The following is a 24,887-nucleotide window of genomic DNA, read 5'->3' on the forward strand; positions in this document are numbered from 1 at the left end:
AGAGGAAGCTGACTCAGGATTGGCGACCTCTCAGGGCACCTCTAACGGGCACAAATAACGGGCAAGCCCTATGAAAAGCACAGCATGAGTCTTGGTCCCACCTTTAAAAAGGAGGTTGACCTCTGGGATCTGGCAGCAGGATCTTTGGGAGATAAGAAAATATACTGCCTGCGATCGTGAAGTTTCAAGTCAGTCAAGAAAAGCAATCTCATGCACTGCACAAGCTCTTTCCCATGAGGCACCTCTCCTGCACTCTGTTTATGCAAATGAGCAAGCAGAGAGCTCAGGAATAAAACACCAAACTCATGTCCCCCAAAAAAGCAGCAGACAATTGCTGGATATTCCCCAACTTGTAATGCTTTTCTTTTAAACAAATGATAAACAGCCTCACCTGTGGCAAGGCTTAAAAAAATTGAATAAACTCTTAAATGTTCCTCTCCACGGAAATCTTTAGTAAAAGGCGAAAGATTTTTTCGTTTTGAAGAGAAACCAGAGTAAGTGACAATATAGCTCTCTAGGGTAAGTGGCGGCACATCAAAGACCCTGTCATTGCGAGGGTGAGGACCTGAAAGGTATTTTCAGGCTCTAAGAAAGAGGGCGAGAACCAGGCCGGTGGGCAAAACAGGCCAACATTTCAAAGTCTCTGCTCAAGGTACAAAAAGGTGGACTGTTCACATGTGTATGTCTGGGAATATGCAAATTTCTTTTGTACTCACCTCAGCTCATTAGGAGTTGTCGGGGCTGCTGGGGAAGGGGAACAGGAAATGTGAATCAGGCTTTTAGTTAAGTGGCACTGTAGGCCTTTTGTCCCCTAGCCATTTTACGCTTTCAACACGCTCTACACATAGCCATGCACCGTATGTGCCTTTTTCACACGTACTTTCATTAAACCTGAATATAGAAGGATATATCTGTCTAGGCTGGAGACACGTGAAACAAGTCTGACGTGCCCCTTCAAGTCTACCTGAGAGGAAGCTGCCTCAGGATTGGCGACCTCTCAGGGCACCTCTAACCGGCACAAATAACGGGCAAGCCCTATGAAAAGCACAGCATGAGTCTTGGTCCCACCTTTAAAAAGGAGGGTGACCTCTGGGATCTGGCAGCAGGATCTTTGGGAGATAAGAAAATATACTGCCTGCGATCGTGTAGTTTCAAGTCAGTCAAGAAAAGCAATCTCATGCACTGCACAAGCTCTTTCCCATGAGGCACCTCTCCTGCACTCTGTTTATGCAAATGAGCAAGCAGAGAGCTCAGGAATAAAACACCAAACTCATGTCCCCCAAAAAAGCAGCAGACAATTGCTGGATATTCCCCAACTTCTAATGCATTTCTTTTAAACAAATGATAAACAGCCTCACCTGTGGCAAGGATTAAAAAAATTGAATAAACTCTTAAATGTTCCTCTCCACGGAAATCTTTAGTAAAAGGCGAAAGATTTTTTCGTTTTGAAGAGAAACCAGAGTAAGTGACAATATAGCTCTCTAGGGTAAGTGGCGGCACATCAAAGACCCTGTCATTGCGAGGGTGAGGACCTGAAAGGTATTTTCAGGCTCTAAGAAAGAGGGCGAGAACCAGGCCGGTCGGCAAAACAGGCCAACATTTCAAAGTCTCTGCTTAAGGTACAAAAAGGTGGACTGTTCACATGTGTATGTCTGGGAATATGCAAATTTCTTTTGTACTCACCTCAGCTCATTAGGAGTTGTCGGGGCTGCTGGGGAAGGGGAACAGGAAATGTGAATCAGGCTTTTAGTTAAGTGGCACTGTAGGCCTTTTGTCCCCTAGCCATTTTACGCTTTCAACACCATCCCTCCAATCGATATGCTCAGAGCCACCACTGTGCTCTACACATAGCCATGCACCGTATGTGCCTTTTTCACACGTACTTTCATTAAACCTGAATATAGAAGGATATATCTGTCTAGGCTGGAGACACGTGAAACAAGTCTGACGTGCCCCTTCAAGTCTACCTGAGAGGAAGCGGACTCAGGATTGGCGACCTCTCAGGGCACCTCCAACGGGCACAAATAACGGGCAAGCCCTATGAAAAGCACAGCATGAGTCTTGGTCCCACCTTTAAAAAGGAGGGTGACCTCTGGGATCTGGCAGCAGGATCTTTGGGAGATAAGAAAATATACTGCCTGCGATCGTGTAGTTTCAAGTCAGTCAAGAAAAGCAATCTCATGCACTGCACAAGCTCTTTCCCATGAGGCACCTCTCCTGCACTCTGTTTATGCAAATGAGCAAGCAGAGAGCTCAGGAATAAAACACCAAACTCATGTCCCCCAAAAAAGCAGCAGACAATTGCTGGATATTCCCCAACTTCTAATGCTTTTCTTTTAAACAAATGATAAACAGCCTCACCTGTGGCAAGGCTTAAAAAAATTGAATAAACTCTTAAATGTTCCTCTCCACGGAAATCTTTAGTAAAAGGCGAAAGATTTTTTCGTTTTGAAGAGAAACCAGAGTAAGTGACAATATAGCTCTCTAGGGTAAGTGGCGGCACATCAAAGACCCTGTCATTGCGAGGGTGAGGACCTGAAAGGTATTTTCAGGCTCTAAGAAAGAGGGCGAGAACCAGGCCGGTGGGCAAAACAGGCCAACATTTCAAAGTCTCTGCTCAAGGTACAAAAAGGTGGACTGTTCACATGTGTATGTCTGGGAATATGCAAATTTCTTTTGTACTCACCTCAGCTCATTAGGAGTTGTCGGGGCTGCTGGGGAAGGGGAACAGGAAATGTGAATCAGGCTTTTAGTTAAGTGGCACTGTAGGCCTTTTGTCCCCTAGCCATTTTACGCTTTCAACACGCTCTACACATAGCCATGCACCGTATGTGCCTTTTTCACACGTACTTTCATTAAACCTGAATATAGAAGGATATATCTGTCTAGGCTGGAGACACGTGAAACAAGTCTGACGTGCCCCTTCAAGTCTACCTGAGAGGAAGCTGACTCAGGATTGGCGACCTCTCAGGGCACCTCTAACGGGCACAAATAACGGGCAAGCCCTATGAAAAGCACAGCATGAGTCTTGGTCCCACCTTTAAAAAGGAGGGTGACCTCTGGGATCTGGCAGCAGGATCTTTGGGAGATAAGAAAATATACTGCCTGCGATCGTGTAGTTTCAAGTCAGTCAAGAAAAGCAATCTCATGCACTGCACAAGCTCTTTCCCATGAGGCACCTCTCCTGCACTCTGTTTATGCAAATGAGCAAGCAGAGAGCTCAGGAATAAAACACCAAACTCATGTCCCCCAAACAAGCAGCAGACAATTGCTGGATATTCCCCAACTTCTAATGCTTTTCTTTTAAACAAATGATAAACAGCCTCACCTGTGGCAAGGATTAAAAAAATTGAATAAACTCTTAAATGTTCCTCTCCACGGAAATCTTTAGTAAAAGGCGAAAGATTTTTTCGTTTTGAAGAGAAACCAGAGTAAGCGACAATATAGCTCTCTAGGGTAAGTGGCGGCACATCAAAGACCCTGTCATTGCGAGGGTGAGGACCTGAAAGGTATTTTCAGGCTCTAAGAAAGAGGGCGAGAACCAGGCCGGTGGGCAAAACAGGCCAACATTTCAAAGTCTCTGCTCAAGGTACAAAAAGGTGGACTGTTCACATGTGTATGTCTGGGAATATGCAAATTTCTTTTGTACTCACCTCAGCTCATTAGGAGTTGTCGGGGCTGCTGGGGAAGGGGAACAGGAAATGTGAATCAGGCTTTTAGTTAAGTGGCACTGTAGGCCTTTTGTCCCCTAGCCATTTTACGCTTTCAACACGCTCTACACATAGCCATGCACCGTATGTGCCTTTTTCACACGTACTTTCATTAAACCTGAATATAGAAGGATATATCTGTCTAGGCTGGAGACACGTGAAACAAGTCTGACGTGCCCCTTCAAGTCTACCTGAGAGGAAGCGGACTCAGGATTGGCGACCTCTCAGGGCACCTCCAACGGGCACAAATAACGGGCAAGCCCTATGAAAAGCACAGCATGAGTCTTGGTCCCACCTTTAAAAAGGAGGGTGACCTCTGGGATCTGGCAGCAGGATCTTTGGGAGATAAGAAAATATACTGCCTGCGATCGTGTAGTTTCAAGTCAGTCAAGAAAAGCAATCTCATGCACTGCACAAGCTCTTTCCCATGAGGCACCTCTCCTGCACTCTGTTTATGCAAATGAGCAAGCAGAGAGCTCAGTAATAAAACACCAAACTCATGTCCCCCAAAAAAGCAGCAGACAATTGCTGGATATTCCCCAACTTCTAATGCTTTTCTTTTAAACAAATGATAAACAGCCTCACCTGTGGCAAGGCTTAAAAAAATTGAATAAACTCTTAAATGTTCCTCTCCACGGAAATCTTTAGTAAAAGGCGAAAGATATTTTCGTTTTGAAGAGAAACCAGAGTAAGTGACAATATAGCTCTCTAGGGTAAGTGGCGCCACATCAAAGACCCTGTCATTGCGAGGGTGAGGACCTGAAAGGTATTTTCAGGCTCTAAGAAAGAGGGCGAGAACCAGGCCGGTGGGCAAAACAGGCCAACATTTCAAAGTCTCTGCTCAAGGTACAAAAAGGTGGACTGTTCACATGTGTATGTCTGGGAATATGCAAATTTCTTTTGTACTCACCTCAGCTCATTAGGAGTTGTCGGGGCTGCTGGGGAAGGGGAACAGGAAATGTGAATCAGGCTTTTAGTTAAGTGGCACTGTAGGCCTTTTGTCCCCTAGCCATTTTACGCTTTCAACACGCTCTACACATAGCCATGCACCGTATGTGCCTTTTTCACACGTACTTTCATTAAACCTGAATATAGAAGGATATATCTGTCTAGGCTGGAGACACGTGAAACAAGTCCGACGTGCCCCTTCAAGTTTACCTGAGAGGAAGCTGACTCAGGATTGGCGACCTCTCAGGGCACCTCTAACGGGCACAAATAACGGGCAAGCCCTATGAAAAGCACAGCATGAGTCTTGGTCCCACCTTTAAAAAGGAGGTTGACCTCTGGGATCTGGCAGCAGGATCTTTGGGAGATAAGAAAATATACTGCCTGCGATCGTGAAGTTTCAAGTCAGTCAAGAAAAGCAATCTCATGCACTGCACAAGCTCTTTCCCATGAGGCACCTCTCCTGCACTCTGTTTATGCAAATGAGCAAGCAGAGAGCTCAGGAATAAAACACCAAACTCATGTCCCCCAAAAAAGCAGCAGACAATTGCTGGATATTCCCCAACTTGTAATGCTTTTCTTTTAAACAAATGATAAACAGCCTCACCTGTGGCAAGGCTTAAAAAAATTGAATAAACTCTTAAATGTTCCTCTCCACGGAAATCTTTAGTAAAAGGCGAAAGATTTTTTCGTTTTGAAGAGAAACCAGAGTAAGTGACAATATAGCTCTCTAGGGTAAGTGGCGGCACATCAAAGACCCTGTCATTGCGAGGGTGAGGACCTGAAAGGTATTTTCAGGCTCTAAGAAAGAGGGCGAGAACCAGGCCGGTGGGCAAAACAGGCCAACATTTCAAAGTCTCTGCTCAAGGTACAAAAAGGTGGACTGTTCACATGTGTATGTCTGGGAATATGCAAATTTCTTTTGTACTCACCTCAGCTCATTAGGAGTTGTCGGGGCTGCTGGGGAAGGGGAACAGGAAATGTGAATCAGGCTTTTAGTTAAGTGGCACTGTAGGCCTTTTGTCCCCTAGCCATTTTACGCTTTCAACACGCTCTACACATAGCCATGCACCGTATGTGCCTTTTTCACACGTACTTTCATTAAACCTGAATATAGAAGGATATATCTGTCTAGGCTGGAGACACGTGAAACAAGTCTGACGTGCCCCTTCAAGTCTACCTGAGAGGAAGCTGCCTCAGGATTGGCGACCTCTCAGGGCACCTCTAACCGGCACAAATAACGGGCAAGCCCTATGAAAAGCACAGCATGAGTCTTGGTCCCACCTTTAAAAAGGAGGGTGACCTCTGGGATCTGGCAGCAGGATCTTTGGGAGATAAGAAAATATACTGCCTGCGATCGTGTAGTTTCAAGTCAGTCAAGAAAAGCAATCTCATGCACTGCACAAGCTCTTTCCCATGAGGCACCTCTCCTGCACTCTGTTTATGCAAATGAGCAAGCAGAGAGCTCAGGAATAAAACACCAAACTCATGTCCCCCAAAAAAGCAGCAGACAATTGCTGGATATTCCCCAACTTCTAATGCATTTCTTTTAAACAAATGATAAACAGCCTCACCTGTGGCAAGGATTAAAAAAATTGAATAAACTCTTAAATGTTCCTCTCCACGGAAATCTTTAGTAAAAGGCGAAAGATTTTTTCGTTTTGAAGAGAAACCAGAGTAAGTGACAATATAGCTCTCTAGGGTAAGTGGCGGCACATCAAAGACCCTGTCATTGCGAGGGTGAGGACCTGAAAGGTATTTTCAGGCTCTAAGAAAGAGGGCGAGAACCAGGCCGGTCGGCAAAACAGGCCAACATTTCAAAGTCTCTGCTTAAGGTACAAAAAGGTGGACTGTTCACATGTGTATGTCTGGGAATATGCAAATTTCTTTTGTACTCACCTCAGCTCATTAGGAGTTGTCGGGGCTGCTGGGGAAGGGGAACAGGAAATGTGAATCAGGCTTTTAGTTAAGTGGCACTGTAGGCCTTTTGTCCCCTAGCCATTTTACGCTTTCAACACCATCCCTCCAATCGATATGCTCAGAGCCACCACTGTGCTCTACACATAGCCATGCACCGTATGTGCCTTTTTCACACGTACTTTCATTAAACCTGAATATAGAAGGATATATCTGTCTAGGCTGGAGACACGTGAAACAAGTCTGACGTGCCCCTTCAAGTCTACCTGAGAGGAAGCGGACTCAGGATTGGCGACCTCTCAGGGCACCTCTAACGGGCACAAATAACGGGCAAGCCCTATGAAAAGCACAGCATGAGTCTTGGTCCCACCTTTAAAAAGGAGGGTGACCTCTGGGATCTGGCAGCAGGATCTTTGGGAGATAAGAAAATATACTGCCTGCGATCGTGTAGTTTCAAGTCAGTCAAGAAAAGCAATCTCATGCACTGCACAAGCTCTTTCCCATGAGGCACCTCTCCTGCACTCTGTTTATGCAAATGAGCAAGCAGAGAGCTCAGGAATAAAACACCAAACTCATGTCCCCCAAAAAAGCAGCAGACAATTGCTGGATATTCCCCAACTTCTAATGCTTTTCTTTTAAACAAATGATAAACAGCCTCACCTGTGTCAAGGCTTAAAAAAATTGAATAAACTCTTAAATGTTCCTCTCCACGGAAATCTTTAGTAAAAGGCGAAAGATATTTTCGTTTTGAAGAGAAACCAGAGTAAGTGACAATATAGCTCTCTAGGGTAAGTGGCGCCACATCAAAGACCCTGTCATTGCGAGGGTGAGGGCCTGAAAGGTATTTTCAGGCTCTAAGAAAGAGGGCGAGAACCAGGCCGGTGGGCAAAACAGGCCAACATTTCAAAGTCTCTGCTCAAGGTACAAAAAGGTGGACTGTTCACATGTGTATGTCTGGGAATATGCAAATTTCTTTTGTACTCACCTCAGCTCATTAGGAGTTGTCGGGGCTGCTGGGGAAGGGGAACAGGAAATGTGAATCAGGCTTTTAGTTAAGTGGCACTGTAGGCCTTTTGTCCCCTAGCCATTTTACGCTTTCAACACGCTCTACACATAGCCATGCACCGTATGTGCCTTTTTCACACGTACTTTCATTAAACCTGAATATAGAAGGATATATCTGTCTAGGCTGGAGACACGTGAAACAAGTCTGACGTGCCCCTTCAAGTCTACCTGAGAGGAAGCTGACTCAGGATTGGCGACCTCTCAGGGCACCTCTAACGGGCACAAATAACGGGCAAGCCCTATGAAAAGCACAGCATGAGTCTTGGTCCCACCTTTAAAAAGGAGGGTGACCTCTGGGATCTGGCAGCAGGATCTTTGGGAGATAAGAAAATATACTGCCTGCGATCGTGTAGTTTCAAGTAGGCCTGGGCGGCAAATTCCGTTCCGCTCGCGGAATTTGCGGAATTTGCGTAATTTCGCGTTCCGCGGAGAACGCGAAATTGCTCAGAAGCCTGCTTTCCGCGATTTCGCGAAATTTTTGCTTGTTCGCGTTCTCAAAATGCATGTTCGCGAGATATTTCTCCTCGAGCACGCAAACATCAATTGCGAACAGGAAAAAAGCATCGCGAACAAGCAGTTCCGCGTGTTCGCGGAATTTCTGCGTGTTCGCGGAGATTTTTTACCGTTTCGCGGAGATTTGCGTAACGCAATTACGCAAATTCCGCCCACCCCTAGTTTCAAGTCAGTCAAGAAAAGCAATCTCATGCACTGCACAAGCTCTTTCCCATGAGGCACCTCTCCTGCACTCTGTTTATGCAAATGAGCAAGCAGAGAGCTCAGGAATAAAACACCAAACTCATGTCCCCCAAAAAAGCAGCAGACAATTGCTGGATATTCCCCAACTTCTAATGCTTTTCTTTTAAACAAATGATAAACAGCCTCACCTGTGGCAAGGCTTAAAAAAATTGAATAAACTCTTAAATGTTCCTCTCCACGGAAATCTTTAGTAAAAGGCGAAAGATTTTTTCGTTTTGAAGAGAAACCAGAGTAAGTGACAATATAGCTCTCTAGGGTAAGTGGCGGCACATCAAAGACCCTGTCATTGCGAGGGTGAGGACCTGAAAGGTATTTTCAGGCTCTAAGAAAGAGGGCGAGAACCAGGCCGGTGGGCAAAACAGGCCAACATTTCAAAGTCTCTGCTCAAGGTACAAAAAGGTGGACTGTTCACATGTGTATGTGTGGGAATATGCAAATTTCTTTTGTACTCACCTCAGCTCATTAGGAGTTGTCGGGGCTGCTGGGGAAGGGGAACAGGAAATGTGAATCAGGCTTTTAGTTAAGTGGCACTGTAGGCCTTTTGTCCCCTAGCCATTTTACGCTTTCAACACCATCCCTCCAATCGATATGCTCAGAGCCACCACTGTGCTCTACACATAGCCATGCACCGTATGTGCCTTTTTCACACGTACTTTCATTAAACCTGAATATAGAAGGATATATCTGTCTAGGCTGGAGACACGTGAAACAAGTCTGACGTGCCCCTTCAAGTCTACCTGAGAGGAAGCTGACTCAGGATTGGCGACCTCTCAGGGCACCTCTAACGGGCACAAATAACGGGCAAGCCCTATGAAAAGCACAGCATGAGTCTTGGTCCCACCTTTAAAAAGGAGGGTGACCTCTGGGATCTGGCAGCAGGATCTTTGGGAGATAAGAAAATATACTGCCTGCGATCGTGAAGTTTCAAGTCAGTCAAGAAAAGCAATCTCATGCACTGCACAAGCTCTTTCCCATGAGGCACCTCTCCTGCACTCTGTTTATGCAAATGAGCAAGCAGAGAGCTCAGGAATAAAACACCAAACTCATGTCCCCCAAAAAAAGCAGCAGACAATTGCTGGATATTCCCCAACTTGTAATGCTTTTCTTTTAAACAAATGATAAACAGCCTCACCTGTGGCAAGGCTTAAAAAAATTGAATAAACTCTTAAATGTTCCTCTCCACGGAAATCTTTAGTAAAAGGCGAAAGATTTTTTCGTTTTGAAGAGAAACCAGAATAAGTGACAATATAGCTCTCTAGGGTAAGTGGCGGCACATCAAAGACCCTGTCATTGCGAGGGTGAGGACCTGAAAGGTATTTTCAGGCTCTAAGAAAGAGGGCGAGAACCAGGCCGGTGGGCAAAACAGGCCAACATTTCAAAGTCTCTGCTCAAGGTACAAAAAGGTGGACTGTTCACATGTGTATGTCTGGGAATATGCAAATTTCTTTTGTACTCACCTCAGCTCATTAGGAGTTGTCGGGGCTGCTGGGGAAGGGGAACAGGAAATGTGAATCAGGCTTTTAGTTAAGTGGCACTGTAGGCCTTTTGTCCCCTAGCCATTTTACGCTTTCAACACGCTCTACACATAGCCATGCACCGTATGTGCCTTTTTCACACGTACTTTCATTAAACCTGAATATAGAAGGATATATCTGTCTAGGCTGGAGACACGTGAAACAAGTCTGACGTGCCCCTTCAAGTCTACCTGAGAGGAAGCGGACTCAGGATTGGCGACCTCTCAGGGCACCTCCAACGGGCACAAATAACGGGCAAGCCCTATGAAAAGCACAGCATGAGTCTTGGTCCCACCTTTAAAAAGGAGGGTGACCTCTGGGATCTGGCAGCAGGATCTTTGGGAGATAAGAAAATATACTGCCTGCGATCGTGTAGTTTCAAGTCAGTCAAGAAAAGCAATCTCATGCACTGCACAAGCTCTTTCCCATGAGGCACCTCTCCTGCACTCTGTTTATGCAAATGAGCAAGCAGAGAGCTCAGGAATAAAACACCAAACTCATGTCCCCCAAAAAAGCAGCAGACAATTGCTGGATATTCCCCAACTTCTAATGCTTTTCTTTTAAACAAATGATAAACAGCCTCACCTGTGGCAAGGCTTAAAAAAATTGAATAAACTCTTAAATGTTCCTCTCCACGGAAATCTTTAGTAAAAGGCGAAAGATTTTTTCGTTTTGAAGAGAAACCAGAGTAAGTGACAATATAGCTCTCTAGGGTAAGTGGCGGCACATCAAAGACCCTGTCATTGCGAGGGTGAGGACCTGAAAGGTATTTTCAGGCTCTAAGAAAGAGGGCGAGAACCAGGCCGGTGGGCAAAACAGGCCAACATTTCAAAGTCTCTGCTCAAGGTACAAAAAGGTGGACTGTTCACATGTGTATGTCTGGGAATATGCAAATTTCTTTTGTACTCACCTCAGCTCATTAGGAGTTGTCGGGGCTGCTGGGGAAGGGGAACAGGAAATGTGAATCAGGCTTTTAGTTAAGTGGCACTGTAGGCCTTTTGTCCCCTAGCCATTTTACGCTTTCAACACGCTCTACACATAGCCATGCACCGTATGTGCCTTTTTCACACGTACTTTCATTAAACCTGAATATAGAAGGATATATCTGTCTAGGCTGGAGACACGTGAAACAAGTCTGACGTGCCCCTTCAAGTCTACCTGAGAGGAAGCGGACTCAGGATTGGCGACCTCTCAGGGCACCTCCAACGGGCACAAATAACGGGCAAGCCCTATGAAAAGCACAGCATGAGTCTTGGTCCCACCTTTAAAAAGGAGGGTGACCTCTGGGATCTGGCAGCAGGATCTTTGGGAGATAAGAAAATATACTGCCTGCGATCGTGTAGTTTCAAGTCAGTCAAGAAAAGCAATCTCATGCACTGCACAAGCTCTTTCCCATGAGGCACCTCTCCTGCACTCTGTTTATGCAAATGAGCAAGCAGAGAGCTCAGTAATAAAACACCAAACTCGTGTCCCCCAAAAAAGCAGCAGACAATTGCTGGATATTCCCCAACTTCTAATGCTTTTCTTTTAAACAAATGATAAACAGCCTCACCTGTGGCAAGGCTTAAAAAAATTGAATAAACTCTTAAATGTTCCTCTCCACGGAAATCTTTAGTAAAAGGCGAAAGATATTTTCGTTTTGAAGAGAAACCAGAGTAAGTGACAATATAGCTCTCTAGGGTAAGTGGCGCCACATCAAAGACCCTGTCATTGCGAGGGTGAGGACCTGAAAGGTATTTTCAGGCTCTAAGAAAGAGGGCGAGAACCAGGCCGGTGGGCAAAACAGGCCAACATTTCAAAGTCTCTGCTCAAGGTACAAAAAGGTGGACTGTTCACATGTGTATGTCTGGGAATATGCAAATTTCTTTTGTACTCACCTCAGCTCATTAGGAGTTGTCGGGGCTGCTGGGGAAGGGGGAACAGGAAATGTGAATCAGGCTTTTAGTTAAGTGGCACTGTAGGCCTTTTGTCCCCTAGCCATTTTACGCTTTCAACACGCTCTACACATAGCCATGCACCGTATGTGCCTTTTTCACACGTACTTTCATTAAACCTGAATATAGAAGGATATATCTGTCTAGGCTGGAGACACGTGAAACAAGTCTGACGTGCCCCTTCAAGTTTACCTGAGAGGAAGCTGACTCAGGATTGGCGACCTCTCAGGGCACCTCTAACGGGCACAAATAACGGGCAAGCCCTATGAAAAGCACAGCATGAGTCTTGGTCCCACCTTTAAAAAGGAGGTTGACCTCTGGGATCTGGCAGCAGGATCTTTGGGAGATAAGAAAATATACTGCCTGCGATCGTGAAGTTTCAAGTCAGTCAAGAAAAGCAATCTCATGCACTGCACAAGCTCTTTCCCATGAGGCACCTCTCCTGCACTCTGTTTATGCAAATGAGCAAGCAGAGAGCTCAGGAATAAAACACCAAACTCATGTCCCCCAAAAAAGCAGCAGACAATTGCTGGATATTCCCCAACTTGTAATGCTTTTCTTTTAAACAAATGATAAACAGCCTCACATGTGGCAAGGCTTAAAAAAATTGAATAAACTCTTAAATGTTCCTCTCCACGGAAATCTTTAGTAAAAGGCGAAAGATTTTTTCGTTTTGAAGAGAAACCAGAGTAAGTGACAATATAGCTCTCTAGGGTAAGTGGCGGCACATCAAAGACCCTGTCATTGCGAGGGTGAGGACCTGAAAGGTATTTTCAGGCTCTAAGAAAGAGGGCGAGAACCAGGCCGGTGGGCAAAACAGGCCAACATTTCAAAGTCTCTGCTCAAGGTACAAAAAGGTGGACTGTTCACATGTGTATGTCTGGGAATATGCAAATTTCTTTTGTACTCACCTCAGCTCATTAGGAGTTGTCGGGGCTGCTGGGGAAGGGGAACAGGAAATGTGAATCAGGCTTTTAGTTAAGTGGCACTGTAGGCCTTTTGTCCCCTAGCCATTTTACGCTTTCAACACGCTCTACACATAGCCATGCACCGTATGTGCCTTTTTCACACGTACTTTCATTAAACCTGAATATAGAAGGATATATCTGTCTAGGCTGGAGACACGTGAAACAAGTCTGACGTGCCCCTTCAAGTCTACCTGAGAGGAAGCTGACTCAGGATTGGCGACCTCTCAGGGCACCTCTAACCGGCACAAATAACGGGCAAGCCCTATGAAAAGCACAGCATGAGTCTTGGTCCCACCTTTAAAAAGGAGGGTGACCTCTGGGATCTGGCAGCAGGATCTTTGGGAGATAAGAAAATATACTGCCTGCGATCGTGTAGTTTCAAGTCAGTCAAGAAAAGCAATCTCATGCACTGCACAAGCTCTTTCCCATGAGGCACCTCTCCTGCACTCTGTTTATGCAAATGAGCAAGCAGAGAGCTCAGGAATAAAACACCAAACTCATGTCCCCCAAAAAAGCAGCAGACAATTGCTGGATATTCCCCAACTTCTAATGCTTTTCTTTTAAACAAATGATAAACAGCCTCACCTGTGGCAAGGCTTAAAAAAATTGAATAAACTCTTAAATGTTCCTCTCCACGGAAATCTTTAGTAAAAGGCGAAAGATTTTTTCGTTTTGAAGAGAAACCAGAGTAAGTGACAATATAGCTCTCTAGGGTAAGTGGCGGCACATCAAAGACCCTGTCATTGCGAGGGTGAGGACCTGAAAGGTATTTTCAGGCTCTAAGAAAGAGGGCGAGAACCAGGCCGGTGGGCAAAACAGGCCAACATTTCAAAGTCTCTGCTCAAGGTACAAAAAGGTGGACTGTTCACATGTGTATGTGTGGGAATATGCAAATTTCTTTTGTACTCACCTCAGCTCATTAGGAGTTGTCGGGGCTGCTGGGGAAGGGGAACAGGAAATGTGAATCAGGCTTTTAGTTAAGTGGCACTGTAGGCCTTTTGTCCCCTAGCCATTTTACGCTTTCAACACCATCCCTCCAATCGATATGCTCAGAGCCACCACTGTGCTCTACACATAGCCATGCACCGTATGTGCCTTTTTCACACGTACTTTCATTAAACCTGAATATAGAAGGATATATCTGTCTAGGCTGGAGACACGTGAAACAAGTCTGACGTGCCCCTTCAAGTCTACCTGAGAGGAAGCTGACTCAGGATTGGCGACCTCTCAGGGCACCTCTAACGGGCACAAATAACGGGCAAGCCCTATGAAAAGCACAGCATGAGTCTTGGTCCCACCTTTAAAAAGGAGGGTGACCTCTGGGATCTGGCAGCAGGATCTTTGGGAGATAAGAAAATATACTGCCTGCGATCGTGAAGTTTCAAGTCAGTCAAGAAAAGCAATCTCATGCACTGCACAAGCTCTTTCCCATGAGGCACCTCTCCTGCACTCTGTTTATGCAAATGAGCAAGCAGAGAGCTCAGGAATAAAACACCAAACTCATGTCCCCCAAAAAAAGCAGCAGACAATTGCTGGATATTCCCCAACTTGTAATGCTTTTCTTTTAAACAAATGATAAACAGCCTCACCTGTGGCAAGGCTTAAAAAAATTGAATAAACTCTTAAATGTTCCTCTCCACGGAAATCTTTAGTAAAAGGCGAAAGATTTTTTCGTTTTGAAGAGAAACCAGAATAAGTGACAATATAGCTCTCTAGGGTAAGTGGCGGCACATCAAAGACCCTGTCATTGCGAGGGTGAGGACCTGAAAGGTATTTTCAGGCTCTAAGAAAGAGGGCGAGAACCAGGCCGGTGGGCAAAACAGGCCAACATTTCAAAGTCTCTGCTCAAGGTACAAAAAGGTGGACTGTTCACATGTGTATGTCTGGGAATATGCAAATTTCTTTTGTACTCACCTCAGCTCATTAGGAGTTGTCGGGGCTGCTGGGGAAGGGGAACAGGAAATGTGAATCAGGCTTTTAGTTAAGTGGCACTGTAGGCCTTTTGTCCCCTAGCCATTTTACGCTTTCAACACGCTCTACACATAGCCATGCACCGTATGTGCCTTTTTCACACGTACTTTCATTAAACCTGAATATAGAAGGATATATCTGTCTAGGCTGGAGACACGTGAAACAAGTCTGACGTGCCCCTTCAAGTCTACCTGAGAGGAAGCGGACTCAGGATTGGCGACCTCTCAGGGCACCTCCAACGGGCACAAATAACGGGCAAGCCCTATGAAAAGCACAGCATGAGTCTTGGTCCCACCTTTAAAAAGGAGGGTGACCTCTGGGATCTGGCAGCAGGATCTTTGGGAGATAAGAAAATATACTGCCTGCGATCGTGTAGTTTCAAGTCAGTCAAGAAAAGCAATCTCATGCACTGCACAAGCTCTTTCCCATGAGGCACCTCTCCTGCACTCTGTTTATGCAAATGAGCAAGCAGAGAGCTCAGGAATAAAACACCAAACTCATGTCCCCCAAAAAAGCAGCAGACAATTGCTGGATATTCCCCAACTTCTAATGCTTTTCTTTTAAACAAATGATAAACAGCCTCACCTGTGGCAAGGCTTAAAAAAATTGAATAAACTCTTAAATGTTCCTCTCCACGGAAATCTTTAGTAAAAGGCGAAAGATTTTTTCGTTTTGAAGAGAAACCAGAGTAAGTGACAATATAGCTCTCTAGGGTAAGTGGCGGCACATCAAAGACCCTGTCATTGCGAGGGTGAGGACCTGAAAGGTATTTTCAGGCTCTAAGAAAGAGGGCGAGAACCAGGCCGGTGGGCAAAACAGGCCAACATTTCAAAGTCTCTGCTCAAGGTACAAAAAGGTGGACTGTTCACATGTGTATGTCTGGGAATATGCAAATTTCTTTTGTACTCACCTCAGCTCATTAGGAGTTGTCGGGGCTGCTGGGGAAGGGGAACAGGAAATGTGAATCAGGCTTTTAGTTAAGTGGCACTGTAGGCCTTTTGTCCCCTAGCCATTTTACGCTTTCAACACGCTCTACACATAGCCATGCACCGTATGTGCCTTTTTCACACGTACTTTCATTAAACCTGAATATAGAAGGATATATCTGTCTAGGCTGGAGACACGTGAAACAAGTCTGACGTGCCCCTTCAAGTCTACCTGAGAGGAAGCGGACTCAGGATTGGCGACCTCTCAGGGCACCTCCAACGGGCACAAATAACGGGCAAGCCCTATGAAAAGCACAGCATGAGTCTTGGTCCCACCTTTAAAAAGGAGGGTGACCTCTGGGATCTGGCAGCAGGATCTTTGGGAGATAAGAAAATATACTGCCTGCGATCGTGTAGTTTCAAGTCAGTCAAGAAAAGCAATCTCATGCACTGCACAAGCTCTTTCCCATGAGGCACCTCTCCTGCACTCTGTTTATGCAAATGAGCAAGCAGAGAGCTCAGTAATAAAACACCAAACTCGTGTCCCCCAAAAAAGCAGCAGACAATTGCTGGATATTCCCCAACTTCTAATGCTTTTCTTTTAAACAAATGATAAACAGCCTCACCTGTGGCAAGGCTTAAAAAAATTGAATAAACTCTTAAATGTTCCTCTCCACGGAAATCTTTAGTAAAAGGCGAAAGATATTTTCGTTTTGAAGAGAAACCAGAGTAAGTGACAATATAGCTCTCTAGGGTAAGTGGCGCCACATCAAAGACCCTGTCATTGCGAGGGTGAGGACCTGAAAGGTATTTTCAGGCTCTAAGAAAGAGGGCGAGAACCAGGCCGGTGGGCAAAACAGGCCAACATTTCAAAGTCTCTGCTCAAGGTACAAAAAGGTGGACTGTTCACATGTGTATGTCTGGGAATATGCAAATTTCTTTTGTACTCACCTCAGCTCATTAGGAGTTGTCGGGGCTGCTGGGGAAGGGGGAACAGGAAATGTGAATCAGGCTTTTAGTTAAGTGGCACTGTAGGCCTTTTGTCCCCTAGCCATTTTACGCTTTCAACACGCTCTACACATAGCCATGCACCGTATGTGCCTTTTTCACACGTACTTTCATTAAACCTGAATATAGAAGGATATATCTGTCTAGGCTGGAGACACGTGAAACAAGTCTGACGTGCCCCTTCAAGTTTACCTGAGAGGAAGCTGACTCAGGATTGGCGACCTCTCAGGGCACCTCTAACGGGCACAAATAACGGGCAAGCCCTATGAAAAGCACAGCATGAGTCTTGGTCCCACCTTTAAAAAGGAGGTTGACCTCTGGGATCTGGCAGCAGGATCTTTGGGAGATAAGAAAATATACTGCCTGCGATCGTGAAGTTTCAAGTCAGTCAAGAAAAGCAATCTCATGCACTGCACAAGCTCTTTCCCATGAGGCACCTCTCCTGCACTCTGTTTATGCAAATGAGCAAGCAGAGAGCTCAGGAATAAAACACCAAACTCATGTCCCCCAAAAAAGCAGCAGACAATTGCTGGATATTCCCCAACTTGTAATGCTTTTCTTTTAAACAAATGATAAACAGCCTCACATGTGGCAAGGCTTAAAAAAATTGAATAAACTCTTAAATGTTCCTCTCCACGGAAATCTTTAGTAAAAGGCGAAAGATTTTTTCGTTTTGAAGAGAAACCAGAGTAAGTGACAATATAGCTCTCTAGGGTAAGTGGCGGCACATCAAAGACCCTGTCATTGCGAGGGTGAGGACCTGAAAGGTATTTTCAGGCTCTAAGAAAGAGGGCGAGAACCAGGCCGGTGGGCAAAACAGGCCAACATTTCAAAGTCTCTGCTCAAGGTACAAAAAGGTGGACTGTTCACATGTGTATGTCTGGGAATATGCAAATTTCTTTTGTACTCACCTCAGCTCATTAGGAGTTGTCGGGGCTGCTGGGGAAGGGGAACAGGAAATGTGAATCAGGCTTTTAGTTAAGTGGCACTGTAGGCCTTTTGTCCCCTAGCCATTTTACGCTTTCAACACGCTCTACACATAGCCATGCACCGTATGTGCCTTTTTCACACGTACTTTCATTAAACCTGAATATAGAAGGATATATCTGTCTAGGCTGGAGACACGTGAAACAAGTCTGACGTGCCCCTTCAAGTCTACCTGAGAGGAAGCTGACTCAGGATTGGCGACCTCTCAGGGCACCTCTAACCGGCACAAATAACGGGCAAGCCCTATGAAAAGCACAGCATGAGTCTTGGTCCCACCTTTAAAAAGGAGGGTGACCTCTGGGATCTGGCAGCAGGATCTTTGGGAGATAAGAAAATATACTGCCTGCGATCGTGTAGTTTCAAGTCAGTCAAGAAAAGCAATCTCATGCACTGCACAAGCTCTTTCCCATGAGGCACCTCTCCTGCACTCTGTTTATGCAAATGAGCAAGCAGAGAGCTCAGGAATAAAACACCAAACTCATGTCCCCCAAAAAAGCAGCAGACAATTGCTGGATATTCCCCAACTTCTAATGCTTTTCTTTTAAACAAATGATAAACAGCCTCACCTGTGGCAAGGCTTAAAAAAATTGAATAAACTCTTAAATGTTCCTCTCCACGGAAATCTTTAGTAAAAGGCGAAAGATTTTTTCGTTTTGAAGAGAAACCAGAGTAAGTGACAATATAGCTCTCTAGGGTAAGTGGCGGCACATCAAAGACCCTGTCATTGCGAGGGTGAGGACCTGAAAGGTATTTTCAGGCTCTAAGAAAGAGGGCGAGAACCAGGCCGGTGGGCAAAACAGGCCAACATTTCAAAGTCTCTGCTCAAGGTACAAAAAGGTGGACTGTTCACATGTGTATGTGTGGGAATATGCAAATTTCTTTTGTACTCACCTCAGCTCATTAGGAGTTGTCGGGGCTGCTGGGGAAGGGGAACAGGAAATGTGAATCAGGCTTTTAGTTAAGTGGCACTGTAGGCCTTTTGTCCCCTAGCCATTTTACGCTTTCAACACCATCCCTCCAATCGATATGCTCAGAGCCACCACTGTGCTCTACACATAGCCATGCACCGTATGTGCCTTTTTCACACGTACTTTCATTAAACCTGAATATAGAAGGATATATCTGTCTAGGCTGGAGACACGTGAAACAAGTCTGACGTGCCCCTTCAAGTCTACCTGAGAGGAAGCTGACTCAGGATTGGCGACCTCTCAGGGCACCTCTAACGGGCACAAATAACGGGCAAGCCCTATGAAAAGCACAGCATGAGTCTTGGTCCCACCTTTAAAAAGGAGGGTGACCTCTGGGATCTGGCAGCAGGATCTTTGGGAGATAAGAAAATATACTGCCTGCGATCGTGAAGTTTCAAGTCAGTCAAGAAAAGCAATCTCATGCACTGCACAAGCTCTTTCCCATGAGGCACCTCTCCTGCACTCTGTTTATGCAAATGAGCAAGCAGAGAGCTCAGGAATAAAACACCAAACTCATGTCCCCCAAAAAAAGCAGCAGACAATTGCTGGATATTCCCCAACTTGTAATGCTTTTCTTTTAAACAAATGATAAACAGCCTCACCTGTGGCAAGGCTTAAAAAAATTGAATAAACTCTTAAATGTTCCTCTCCACGGAAATCTTTAGTAAAAGGCGAAAGATTTTTTCGTTTTGAAGAGAAACCAGAATAAGTGACAATATAGCTCTCTAGGGTAAGTGGCGGCACATCAAAGACCCTGTCATTGCGAGGGTGAGGACCTGAAAGGTATTTTCAGGCTCTAAGAAAGAGGGCGAGAACCAGGCCGGTGGGCAAAACAGGCCAACATTTCAAAGTCTCTGCTCAAGGTACAAAAAGGTGGACTGTTCACATGTGTATGTCTGGGAATATGCAAATTTCTTTTGTACTCACCTCAGCTCATTAGGAGTTGTCGGGGCTGCTGGGGAAGGGGAACAGGAAATGTGAATCAGGCTTTTAGTTAAGTGGCACTGTAGGCCTTTTGTCCCCTAGCCATTTTACGCTTTCAACACGCTCTACACATAGCCATGCACCGTATGTGCCTTTTTCACACGTACTTTCATTAAACCTGAATATAGAAGGATATATCTGTCTAGGCTGGAGACACGTGAAACAAGTCTGACGTGCCCCTTCAAGTCTACCTGAGAGGAAGCGGACTCAGGATTGGCGACCTCTCAGGGCACCTCCAACGGGCACAAATAACGGGCAAGCCCTATGAAAAGCACAGCATGAGTCTTGGTCCCACCTTTAAAAAGGAGGGTGACCTCTGGGATCTGGCAGCAGGATCTTTGGGAGATAAGAAAATATACTGCCTGCGATCGTGTAGTTTCAAGTCAGTCAAGAAAAGCAATCTCATGCACTGCACAAGCTCTTTCCCATGAGGCACCTCTCCTGCACTCTGTTTATGCAAATGAGCAAGCAGAGAGCTCAGGAATAAAACACCAAACTCATGTCCCCCAAAAAAGCAGCAGACAATTGCTGGATATTCCCCAACTTCTAATGCTTTTCTTTTAAACAAATGATAAACAGCCTCACCTGTGGCAAGGCTTAAAAAAATTGAATAAACTCTTAAATGTTCCTCTCCACGGAAATCTTTAGTAAAAGGCGAAAGATTTTTTCGTTTTGAAGAGAAACCAGAGTAAGTGACAATATAGCTCTCTAGGGTAAGTGGCGGCACATCAAAGACCCTGTCATTGCGAGGGTGAGGACCTGAAAGGTATTTTCAGGCTCTAAGAAAGAGGGCGAGAACCAGGCCGGTGGGCAAAACAGGCCAACATTTCAAAGTCTCTGCTCAAGGTACAAAAAGGTGGACTGTTCACATGTGTATGTCTGGGAATATGCAAATTTCTTTTGTACTCACCTCAGCTCATTAGGAGTTGTCGGGGCTGCTGGGGAAGGGGAACAGGAAATGTGAATCAGGCTTTTAGTTAAGTGGCACTGTAGGCCTTTTGTCCCCTAGCCATTTTACGCTTTCAACACGCTCTACACATAGCCATGCACCGTATGTGCCTTTTTCACACGTACTTTCATTAAACCTGAATATAGAAGGATATATCTGTCTAGGCTGGAGACACGTGAAACAAGTCTGACGTGCCCCTTCAAGTCTACCTGAGAGGAAGCGGACTCAGGATTGGCGACCTCTCAGGGCACCTCCAACGGGCACAAATAACGGGCAAGCCCTATGAAAAGCACAGCATGAGTCTTGGTCCCACCTTTAAAAAGGAGGGTGACCTCTGGGATCTGGCAGCAGGATCTTTGGGAGATAAGAAAATATACTGCCTGCGATCGTGTAGTTTCAAGTCAGTCAAGAAAAGCAATCTCATGCACTGCACAAGCTCTTTCCCATGAGGCACCTCTCCTGCACTCTGTTTATGCAAATGAGCAAGCAGAGAGCTCAGTAATAAAACACCAAACTCGTGTCCCCCAAAAAAGCAGCAGACAATTGCTGGATATTCCCCAACTTCTAATGCTTTTCTTTTAAACAAATGATAAACAGCCTCACCTGTGGCAAGGCTTAAAAAAATTGAATAAACTCTTAAATGTTCCTCTCCACGGAAATCTTTAGTAAAAGGCGAAAGATATTTTCGTTTTGAAGAGAAACCAGAGTAAGTGACAATATAGCTCTCTAGGGTAAGTGGCGCCACATCAAAGACCCTGTCATTGCGAGGGTGAGGACCTGAAAGGTATTTTCAGGCTCTAAGAAAGAGGGCGAGAACCAGGCCGGTGGGCAAAACAGGCCAACATTTCAAAGTCTCTGCTCAAGGTACAAAAAGGTGGACTGTTCACATGTGTATGTCTGGGAATATGCAAATTTCTTTTGTACTCACCTCAGCTCATTAGGAGTTGTCGGGGCTGCTGGGGAAGGGGAACAGGAAATGTGAATCAGGCTTTTAGTTAAGTGGCACTGTAGGCCTTTTGTCCCCTAGCCATTTTACGCTTTCAACACGCTCTACACATAGCCATGCACCGTATGTGCCTTTTTCACACGTACTTTCATTAAACCTGAATATAGAAGGATATATCTGTCTAGGCTGGAGACACGTGAAACAAGTCTGACGTGCCCCTTCAAGTTTACCTGAGAGGAAGCTGACTCAGGATTGGCGACCTCTCAGGGCACCTCTAACGGGCACAAATAACGGGCAAGCCCTATGAAAAGCACAGCATGAGTCTTGGTCCCACCTTTAAAAAGGAGGTTGACCTCTGGGATCTGGCAGCAGGATCTTTGGGAGATAAGAAAATATACTGCCTGCGATCGTGAAGTTTCAAGTCAGTCAAGAAAAGCAATCTCATGCACTGCACAAGCTCTTTCCCATGAGGCACCTCTCCTGCACTCTGTTTATGCAAATGAGCAAGCAGAGAGCTCAGGAATAAAACACCAAACTCATGTCCCCCAAAAAAGCAGCAGACAATTGCTGGATATTCCCCAACTTGTAATGCTTTTCTTTTAAACAAATGATAAACAGCCTCACATGTGGCAAGGCTTAAAAAAATTGAATAAACTCTTAAATGTTCCTCTCCACGGAAATCTTTAGTAAAAGGCGAAAGATTTTTTCGTTTTGAAGAGAAACCAGAGTAAGTGACAATATAGCTCTCTAGGGTAAGTGGCGGCACATCAAAGACCCTGTCATTGCGAGGGTGAGGACCTGAAAGGTATTTTCAGGCTCTAAGAAAGAGGGCGAGAACCAGGCCGGTGGGCAAAACAGGCCAACATTTCAAAGTCTCTGCTCAAGGTACAAAAAGGTGGACTGTTCACATGTGTATGTCTGGGAATATGCAAATTTCTTTTGTACTCACCTCAGCTCATTAGGAGTTGTCGGGGCTGCTGGGGAAGGGGAACAGGAAATGTGAATCAGGCTTTTAGTTAAGTGGCACTGTAGGCCTTTTGTCCCCTAGCCATTTTACGCTTTCAACACGCTCTACACATAGCCATGCACCGTATGTGCCTTTTTCACACGTACTTTCATTAAACCTGAATATAGAAGGATATATCTGTCTAGGCTGGAGACACGTGAAACAAGTCTGACGTGCCCCTTCAAGTCTACCTGAGAGGAAGCTGACTCAGGATTGGCGACCTCTCAGGGCACCTCTAACCGGCACAAATAACGGGCAAGCCCTATGAAAAGCACAGCATGAGTCTTGGTCCCACCTTTAAAAAGGAGGGTGACCTCTGGGATCTGGCAGCAGGATCTTTGGGAGATAAGAAAATATACTGCCTGCGATCGTGTAGTTTCAAGTCAGTCAAGAAAAGCAATCTCATGCACTGCACAAGCTCTTTCCCATGAGGCACCTCTCCTGCACTCTGTTTATGCAAATGAGCAAGCAGAGAGCTCAGGAATAAAACACCAAACTCATGTCCCCCAAAAAAGCAGCAGACAATTGCTGGATATTCCCCAACTTCTAATGCTTTTCTTTTAAACAAATGATAAACAGCCTCACCTGTGGCAAGGCTTAAAAAAATTGAATAAACTCTTAAATGTTCCTCTCCACGGAAATCTTTAGTAAAAGGCGAAAGATTTTTTCGTTTTGAAGAGAAACCAGAGTAAGTGACAATATAGCTCTCTAGGGTAAGTGGCGGCACATCAAAGACCCTGTCATTGCGAGGGTGAGGACCTGAAAGGTATTTTCAGGCTCTAAGAAAGAGGGCGAGAACCAGGCCGGTGGGCAAAACAGGCCAACATTTCAAAGTCTCTGCTCAAGGTACAAAAAGGTGGACTGTTCACATGTGTATGTCTGGGAATATGCAAATTTCTTTTGTACTCACCTCAGCTCATTAGGAGTTGTCGGGGCTGCTGGGGAAGGGGAACAGGAAATGTGAATCAGGCTTTTAGTTAAGTGGCACTGTAGGCCTTTTGTCCCCTAGCCATTTTACGCTTTCAACACGCTCTACACATAGCCATGCACCGTATGTGCCTTTTTCACACGTACTTTCATTAAACCTGAATATAGAAGGATATATCTGTCTAGGCTGGAGACACGTGAAACAAGTCTGACGTGCCCCTTCAAGTCTACCTGAGAGGAAGCGGACTCAGGATTGGCGACCTCTCAGGGCACCTCCAACGGGCACAAATAACGGGCAAGCCCTATGAAAAGCACAGCATGAGTCTTGGTCCCACCTTTAAAAAGGAGGGTGACCTCTGGGATCTGGCAGCAGGATCTTTGGGAGATAAGAAAATATACTGCCTGCGATCGTGTAGTTTCAAGTCAGTCAAGAAAAGCAATCTCATGCACTGCACAAGCTCTTTCCCATGAGGCACCTCTCCTGCACTCTGTTTATGCAAATGAGCAAGCAGAGAGCTCAGGAATAAAACACCAAACTCATGTCCCCCAAACAAGCAGCAGACAATTGCTGGATATTCCCCAACTTCTAATGCTTTTCTTTTAAACAAATGATAAACAGCCTCACCTGTGGCAAGGATTAAAAAAATTGAATAAACTCTTAAATGTTCCTCTCCACGGAAATCTTTAGTAAAAGGCGAAAGATTTTTTCGTTTTGAAGAGAAACCAGAGTAAGCGACAATATAGCTCTCTAGGGTAAGTGGCGGCACATCAAAGACCCTGTCATTGCGAGGGTGAGGACCTGAAAGGTATTTTCAGGCTCTAAGAAAGAGGGCGAGAACCAGGCCGGTGGGCAAAACAGGCCAACATTTCAAAGTCTCTGCTCAAGGTACAAAAAGGTGGACTGTTCACATGTGTATGTCTGGGAATATGCAAATTTCTTTTGTACTCACCTCAGCTCATTAGGAGTTGTCGGGGCTGCTGGGGAAGGGGAACAGGAAATGTGAATCAGGCTTTTAGTTAAGTGGCACTGTAGGCCTTTTGTCCCCTAGCCATTTTACGCTTTCAACACGCTCTACACATAGCCATGCACCGTATGTGCCTTTTTCACACGTACTTTCATTAAACCTGAATATAGAAGGATATATCTGTCTAGGCTGGAGACACGTGAAACAAGTCTGACGTGCCCCTTCAAGTCTACCTGAGAGGAAGCGGACTCAGGATTGGCGACCTCTCAGGGCACCTCCAACGGGCACAAATAACGGGCAAGCCCTATGAAAAGCACAGCATGAGTCTTGGTCCCACCTTTAAAAAGGAGGGTGACCTCTGGGATCTGGCAGCAGGATCTTTGGGAGATAAGAAAATATACTGCCTGCGATCGTGTAGTTTCAAGTCAGTCAAGAAAAGCA

General features: G+C 45.4%; 25 non-coding genes across 25 annotated transcripts; all 25 read right to left on the minus strand.

The window, feature by feature from the left end:
• Window positions 1-383: 383 nt before the first annotated feature.
• Window positions 384-498, minus strand: LOC146774384 (U5 spliceosomal RNA). Its single transcript, XR_014972712.1, has one exon. It is a non-coding gene; the product is annotated as a U5 spliceosomal RNA (small nuclear RNA).
• Window positions 499-1,350: 852 nt separating this feature from the next.
• Window positions 1,351-1,465, minus strand: LOC146774385 (U5 spliceosomal RNA). Its single transcript, XR_014974064.1, has one exon. It is a non-coding gene; the product is annotated as a U5 spliceosomal RNA (small nuclear RNA).
• An 888-nt stretch (window positions 1,466-2,353) lies between these two features.
• Window positions 2,354-2,468, minus strand: LOC146774386 (U5 spliceosomal RNA). Its single transcript, XR_014972713.1, has one exon. It is a non-coding gene; the product is annotated as a U5 spliceosomal RNA (small nuclear RNA).
• An 852-nt stretch (window positions 2,469-3,320) lies between these two features.
• Window positions 3,321-3,435, minus strand: LOC146774387 (U5 spliceosomal RNA). The gene has a single exon (XR_014974065.1). It is a non-coding gene; the product is annotated as a U5 spliceosomal RNA (small nuclear RNA).
• Window positions 3,436-4,287: 852 nt separating this feature from the next.
• Window positions 4,288-4,402, minus strand: LOC146774388 (U5 spliceosomal RNA). The gene has a single exon (XR_014974176.1). It is a non-coding gene; the product is annotated as a U5 spliceosomal RNA (small nuclear RNA).
• An 852-nt stretch (window positions 4,403-5,254) lies between these two features.
• Window positions 5,255-5,369, minus strand: LOC146774389 (U5 spliceosomal RNA). The gene has a single exon (XR_014972714.1). It is a non-coding gene; the product is annotated as a U5 spliceosomal RNA (small nuclear RNA).
• An 852-nt stretch (window positions 5,370-6,221) lies between these two features.
• On the minus strand, window positions 6,222-6,336 carry LOC146774390 (U5 spliceosomal RNA). Its single transcript, XR_014974066.1, has one exon. It is a non-coding gene; the product is annotated as a U5 spliceosomal RNA (small nuclear RNA).
• Window positions 6,337-7,224: 888 nt separating this feature from the next.
• LOC146774391 (U5 spliceosomal RNA) lies at window positions 7,225-7,339 on the minus strand. Its single transcript, XR_014974322.1, has one exon. It is a non-coding gene; the product is annotated as a U5 spliceosomal RNA (small nuclear RNA).
• Window positions 7,340-8,513: 1,174 nt separating this feature from the next.
• Window positions 8,514-8,628, minus strand: LOC146774392 (U5 spliceosomal RNA). The gene has a single exon (XR_014972716.1). It is a non-coding gene; the product is annotated as a U5 spliceosomal RNA (small nuclear RNA).
• An 889-nt stretch (window positions 8,629-9,517) lies between these two features.
• On the minus strand, window positions 9,518-9,632 carry LOC146774393 (U5 spliceosomal RNA). Its single transcript, XR_014973878.1, has one exon. It is a non-coding gene; the product is annotated as a U5 spliceosomal RNA (small nuclear RNA).
• An 852-nt stretch (window positions 9,633-10,484) lies between these two features.
• On the minus strand, window positions 10,485-10,599 carry LOC146774394 (U5 spliceosomal RNA). The gene has a single exon (XR_014972717.1). It is a non-coding gene; the product is annotated as a U5 spliceosomal RNA (small nuclear RNA).
• Window positions 10,600-11,451: 852 nt separating this feature from the next.
• LOC146774395 (U5 spliceosomal RNA) lies at window positions 11,452-11,566 on the minus strand. The gene has a single exon (XR_014974177.1). It is a non-coding gene; the product is annotated as a U5 spliceosomal RNA (small nuclear RNA).
• Window positions 11,567-12,419: 853 nt separating this feature from the next.
• Window positions 12,420-12,534, minus strand: LOC146774396 (U5 spliceosomal RNA). Its single transcript, XR_014972615.1, has one exon. It is a non-coding gene; the product is annotated as a U5 spliceosomal RNA (small nuclear RNA).
• Window positions 12,535-13,386: 852 nt separating this feature from the next.
• LOC146774397 (U5 spliceosomal RNA) lies at window positions 13,387-13,501 on the minus strand. Its single transcript, XR_014972718.1, has one exon. It is a non-coding gene; the product is annotated as a U5 spliceosomal RNA (small nuclear RNA).
• Window positions 13,502-14,390: 889 nt separating this feature from the next.
• Window positions 14,391-14,505, minus strand: LOC146774398 (U5 spliceosomal RNA). Its single transcript, XR_014973879.1, has one exon. It is a non-coding gene; the product is annotated as a U5 spliceosomal RNA (small nuclear RNA).
• Window positions 14,506-15,357: 852 nt separating this feature from the next.
• LOC146774399 (U5 spliceosomal RNA) lies at window positions 15,358-15,472 on the minus strand. Its single transcript, XR_014972719.1, has one exon. It is a non-coding gene; the product is annotated as a U5 spliceosomal RNA (small nuclear RNA).
• An 852-nt stretch (window positions 15,473-16,324) lies between these two features.
• Window positions 16,325-16,439, minus strand: LOC146774400 (U5 spliceosomal RNA). Its single transcript, XR_014974178.1, has one exon. It is a non-coding gene; the product is annotated as a U5 spliceosomal RNA (small nuclear RNA).
• Window positions 16,440-17,292: 853 nt separating this feature from the next.
• On the minus strand, window positions 17,293-17,407 carry LOC146774401 (U5 spliceosomal RNA). Its single transcript, XR_014972626.1, has one exon. It is a non-coding gene; the product is annotated as a U5 spliceosomal RNA (small nuclear RNA).
• An 852-nt stretch (window positions 17,408-18,259) lies between these two features.
• Window positions 18,260-18,374, minus strand: LOC146774402 (U5 spliceosomal RNA). Its single transcript, XR_014972720.1, has one exon. It is a non-coding gene; the product is annotated as a U5 spliceosomal RNA (small nuclear RNA).
• An 889-nt stretch (window positions 18,375-19,263) lies between these two features.
• Window positions 19,264-19,378, minus strand: LOC146774403 (U5 spliceosomal RNA). The gene has a single exon (XR_014973880.1). It is a non-coding gene; the product is annotated as a U5 spliceosomal RNA (small nuclear RNA).
• Window positions 19,379-20,230: 852 nt separating this feature from the next.
• LOC146774404 (U5 spliceosomal RNA) lies at window positions 20,231-20,345 on the minus strand. The gene has a single exon (XR_014972721.1). It is a non-coding gene; the product is annotated as a U5 spliceosomal RNA (small nuclear RNA).
• An 852-nt stretch (window positions 20,346-21,197) lies between these two features.
• LOC146774405 (U5 spliceosomal RNA) lies at window positions 21,198-21,312 on the minus strand. Its single transcript, XR_014974179.1, has one exon. It is a non-coding gene; the product is annotated as a U5 spliceosomal RNA (small nuclear RNA).
• Window positions 21,313-22,164: 852 nt separating this feature from the next.
• LOC146774406 (U5 spliceosomal RNA) lies at window positions 22,165-22,279 on the minus strand. Its single transcript, XR_014972637.1, has one exon. It is a non-coding gene; the product is annotated as a U5 spliceosomal RNA (small nuclear RNA).
• Window positions 22,280-23,131: 852 nt separating this feature from the next.
• Window positions 23,132-23,246, minus strand: LOC146774407 (U5 spliceosomal RNA). The gene has a single exon (XR_014972722.1). It is a non-coding gene; the product is annotated as a U5 spliceosomal RNA (small nuclear RNA).
• Window positions 23,247-24,098: 852 nt separating this feature from the next.
• LOC146774408 (U5 spliceosomal RNA) lies at window positions 24,099-24,213 on the minus strand. Its single transcript, XR_014974067.1, has one exon. It is a non-coding gene; the product is annotated as a U5 spliceosomal RNA (small nuclear RNA).
• Window positions 24,214-24,887: the final 674 nt, after the last annotated feature.

This window comes from Triturus cristatus, chromosome 12 (genome assembly GCF_964204655.1).
Source record: "Triturus cristatus chromosome 12, aTriCri1.1, whole genome shotgun sequence".
NCBI lineage: Eukaryota > Metazoa > Chordata > Amphibia > Caudata > Salamandridae > Triturus > Triturus cristatus.